Consider the following 5,383-nt stretch of genomic DNA (forward strand, 5'->3'; position numbering starts at 1 on the left):
GAATAAATAAAAACATCAAGGTAGAAAATAGTAAACGGGCACAAAAACGGTATTTCAATGCTTAAAAACAAGGCCTAGGGTCCGTATTTTCACTAGTGCAATCTCCCAACAATGCTAACATAGTTGGATCGTATGATTATCCCTCAAAGTACAATACAGAATCACTCCCGAGTTCTTATTAGCGGAGAACAAAAGACAAGAATTGTTTGTAGGGTGTGAAACCACCTCGAAGCTATTCTTTCCGTTCGATCTATTCAAGAGTTCGTACTAAAATAACAAAAAGCTATTGTTTCTGTTCGATCTATCCTAGAGTTCATACTAGAATAACACCAAAGCATATTCATATTCATAATACTCAATTCACACAAGGAACTACAGAGAGACCCCAAAGTTTCTATCGTAGAAAAGATAATAAAAACGTGCATCAACCCCTATGCATAGATTACCCCAATATCACCGCGGGAATTCGCAAGTTGAGTGCCATAACATATATCAAGCGAATCAATAAGATACCCCAATGTCACCTCAAGTATTCATACCGCAAGACATACATCATGTGATCTCAAATTTGAATATTCAATCCGACATGACAAAACTTCAAAGGGTAAAGATTCAATTCATCACAACAAGAGTATAGAGGGGAGAAACATCATATGATTCGACTATATTAACAAAGCCCATGATACAAATCACGAGAGAGGGAGAGATTAAATATATAGCTACTGGCACAAACTCTCAGCCCCGAGGGTGGACTACTCCCTCCTCATCGTGGTGGCCGCCGGGATGATGAAGATGGCCACCGGAGATGATTCCCCCCTCCAGCAGGGTGCCGGAACGGGTCTAGATTGGTTTTCGGTGGCTATGGAGCCCTGCGGCGGTGGAAATTCTGATCTAGGTTAACCCCGAAGGGTTTCAGAATATTTGGGAATTTATAGTGCAAAGAGGGGTGCGGGAGGCCACCGAGGTGGGAACAACCCACCTGGGCGCACTAGGGGGCCCTGGCGTGCCCTGGTGGGTTGTGCTCCCCTCGGGGCACCCCCAGGTGCTGCTCTGGCCCACCGGGAGTCTTCTGGCCCATAAAAATCCAAAAAAAGGTTTCGCGATGTTTAGACTCCATTTGATATTGATTTTCTACAATGTAAAAAACATGCAAAAACAGCAACTGGCACTTGGCACTATGTCAATAGGTTAGTCCCAAAAAATGATATAAAATGATGTAAAATGATTGTAAAACATCCAAGAATGATAAAAATAATAGCATGAATACTTCATAAATTATAGATACGTTGGAAACGTATCAAATATGTAGTATCGTAAAATACCAGCAAATGAAAAACAATTAAATAGAAAACACAAAACTAAAGGAAAACGAAATCATGAACCCAAAACCCCCCAAACCTTCTAGTAACGGTTGGTGTTACCAACCGGTACTAAAGGTCTCCCCGCCCCCGGCGCTGGCTCGTGCCACGTGGTGGCCCTTTAGTGGCGGTTCATGTTGAACCGGTACTAAAGGGGGGACCTTTAGTCCCCACCCTTTAGTGCCGGTTATAGAACCGACACTAAAGGGCCTTAGGAACCGGTGATACAGCCCGGTCCTGCACTAGTGGGATTTGGTCTAGCAGAGTTATGACCCATTCAAGAAGGGTGAAGCAGAAGTGTAAACTTTTGTTTACTAGTTTCTTTTACTTCTATTTGAGTCAATAGGGGAAAACCGTGCTATCAAGGGAGATCAAAGTGAAAGTTAGATTGAAGTCTTCTAGCGTGCGCTCAATCCAAACCTAAAATTGAAGACTTTGAGAGTTCTGCAATGAGTGCATTTGGCTTCAGAGTTCGAGATGTCACTCTCGGGACTCTCTAGCGCATTTGCCTCGTAGTTCAGCTAGTTGTCTTGTATCGCAAGACATGACACATGAGAGAGAGAGAGAGAGAGAGCTATTCTGAAATCTAACTGTTAGCCATGTGTTCTGTTGACCTTGTGAGTGTGTCTCGAATGATCATATCAGCCCCTGGGCTTGCTTCACCGACTATAAATAGCCACCCACTTCAACCGTAGACGGTTGGCTACTCGTGCGAATTAATAGAGTTTGTCTGAGCAACCCTTTTTCCTCCCACAGATGTAAGAGAATCCTAGTGAGGAAAAACTCAAAGCCTAAAATGCTAAGTGATTGTGAATCACTGAAGAACTTGGTCGAAGTTGATCTTAACCTATCACTCTTGTGGACTGTGCATCCACTAGACAGTTAGGTGTCTGTTCTGAGCGCCCAAGAGTAGTTGTGGACTACCTGAAGAACGAGTTTTGTGAAGGTCTTTAGAGATCTACCTTAAATATCTAAATGTTGTACAGGTGCGGCTCGACATTCGATGACTAACGGCGTGGTCGTGGTCACCCTCCCCCTCCGACAGACTAGGGGGCGGCAGCATGGCGATGAGCGGCACAACCGCGGTCACCCATCCCCTTAGGTGGAGCCTAGGGGCGGCAACGTGGTGGCCACCGACACGACCGCGGTCACCCACCACCTCCGACCTCCCGCGACTCACCAATGACGCCAAGGAGACGCCCTTCCTCAGTTCCTCTCCTTCGACACCCTTCCTCGGTTCCTCTCCTCCTTTGACAGGTGCCCCGCGTGGATCCAACACACCGGCAACAGGTAGTCAAGGACGAGCAGCTCGTGCTCTGGCATGCATACAAGCTGCTTGAGGAAATGTCCCAAAGAAAAAATTTCTTCATCAAGAAGAGGTTGATGCTGACATGTGGGTCTCACATGTCATAATGCCCAACTTATCAGTCAATCTAACGGAGTTTGACTACTATGCCACGTCAGCACTTACATGCTGGCCATCTCTATCATAAAAAGGTTTAAAATTGCCGAATTGGATGTTATCAAACTTGATAGTTTTCCTCCCAAAAATTAGAGTAAAACTGGTAGTTTTCTGCCAAAGTTTGGAAAGCGATAGCTTTTCGCCACGGTTGGTCGAATTGTGGTAGTTTTTGGTTAAATACTCCACACCACACTTTCTCTGCCACTGCAACTAAATACAGACTCCTCACACGGCTTGGGCCACAAGCGTCTGTACGCATTGCGTCAGACACTTTTAGAGCATCTATAACCGGACCCCCTATATCTGCCCCAAACGCCCGAACAGGTTGTCCGGACGAGAAAATGTCACCCAACCGGGTGCCCCAATTTCCGGCTCAAACGCTCGGACTGACCGGCACTCCCAATATCCAACCCAAATCTGGGGCGGATATAGAGACACACGAACGCGCTCGCCACGTCGGATTCGACCCACTCTAGCCCACCCGACCCCACATAAAATGCACCCTATCCGCACTCCAGCCGAAACCCTACCCGCATTCCACTCCACTCCCCTCCCCTCCTACACTACCAAGCTCCTCTCTGGCGAGCTCCAACATTATCCTCCATGGCGGCGCCTGGATCCGACTCCGGCATATCCGTATCTGAGGACTATGAGCTCATCCCTTGCAGCCCCGAGGAGCAGATGTCCATTCGCTCTGCTCTCTGACGCTCCCGAGAGGAGTGCACCCTCCCGCGGTCTTCAGCGAGCCGACGGGAATCTGTTTCCCAACTGGCGGTCGGATCTAGGGCCGGCGGATCTTGCCGCGTGTCGCCGGCAACTGTCATGATGGTCATTTGGCACAACCCTGCCATGCCGCCGAAACCTTTTAGGTGGCACCTAGTGCTTGCGGCATCGGGCGCCAAAACGGAGGCCATTTGCGCCTCCATGACTAGTCGTGAATCCGAAAAGGAGGCGCAGCATGCCGACCACGCAAGGCTTCATGCGCAGCTTCTAGTGGAGGCGGCTGCCGCAACCCTCGTGGCACGGGCAACCATGGCACTCGCGAACTGGAGGAGGTTCCGGTAGCCCGCGAGGCGGCGTCGGAGGAATCCCTCCGTGCCCGCATAGCCGAGAAGCGGTGGAGGAGGGAGGTCAAGGCGATGGCAAAAGACCAAAGCTGGGCGGTCCGCGCCATGGCCGGATTGCCCCCCATGGAGGAGAAAGATGTGGACGGCGACGGATCGATCAACTCCGGTTGTGAGTAGATCCGCCTTGATCCGTTCTTCATCTTCGACCACTGTTGCCGCAAGGACGACGGAAAGGGTAAAGGCAAGGGCAAGGCCGATCGTGGATGAACTTTTCCGGTCATCGTATCGTTTATAGTTAGTAGATCATGCCAACGATGACATGTGTTTAGCTACATACAATATTGCATGAGCTAATATGAATTTAAGTATTCGGTTTAGATGCATTTGTGTGTTGTCCCGTCACTGCCTGCGGACGCCAGCGTTTGCGGCCAAAGTTAATACTTGTGGTTGTGGTTGGAGATGCTCTTGGTCCACCTCATTACTCAGTGCGCTGCAGGTGTGACATCTTCTCTCTCGATGTTTCCCGTCAACAAATTAGCAGCCACAGTGTTCGTAGCTTCGCCATGGTACCGGATCTCACACTTGGCGTGCACCCTCAGTCGCTCCACGCGGCGGCTTCGAGGAGTTGATGTCTTGGCCGGTACATGTGCCGCCAGGGCGCCACCACCTGGTTTGTGGCAGGCGGGGAGAGCTTCCATGACCAGTGGAGGCCTTCGAGTGACACGGTGGTTGTGGGCCCTGCGTGTCAGTTTTGTTGTCAAAACATTCCCAATCTGAGATATGGGTTTCCCTGCAAAAAATTAGACGAGGATCTGTGGTTTGTGGACCATGTAAAACCCCTACAGAATACATGTGGTCTTGCTCAGTTAACTCATTCTAAAGAACCAGAAGTTGAAGGCTGACTGAATAACCAATACGGACATATGGAGAAGTAAGCCATACATATACTGAACCATATTTATATGTGGAGCAGCTGATGCTAATTCTTTGATATTTTGAATAGTCACCACACATCTTTGATGCGGGTTAGGATCCTCTGCAGTACAGTCACTGCCATGTGGGACCCAGCCCCATATGTGATCATCCGCACTACAGCACGATACTGCAGAAGATCTGAACCCCTCTGATGCATTGAAGCTCAAACTTTATGGTTGATAATAGGTTCAGTAAAAAACTTTGCAGAGCAGCTGATACCATTTCTATTCTGCTAATGGAAACTGTCTGGGTTGCGCGTTGCGGTCTTTCATTACTGCAAGACTGTGAAAGTGCCTAAGAGCCTCTGTAATTACGAATTTATTTACAGTAATAACAAACAAGACAGGCTACTATGAAAGTGCCCAAGAACCTCTGTCAACGACAATATTCTCACTACCACTGGAATTCTGTTGCACTATGTGTCACTGACACAAAAAAACATACACTGGCCTTTTCTTGTTGGTAAGCAAACTCAGGCTTTAAACTTTATAGTACGCAGAGATACGTGTGTGTGGGCGCGC

Source organism: Triticum dicoccoides, chromosome 5B, assembly GCF_002162155.2.
Source record: "Triticum dicoccoides isolate Atlit2015 ecotype Zavitan chromosome 5B, WEW_v2.0, whole genome shotgun sequence".
Taxonomy (NCBI): Eukaryota; Viridiplantae; Streptophyta; class Magnoliopsida; order Poales; family Poaceae; genus Triticum; species Triticum dicoccoides.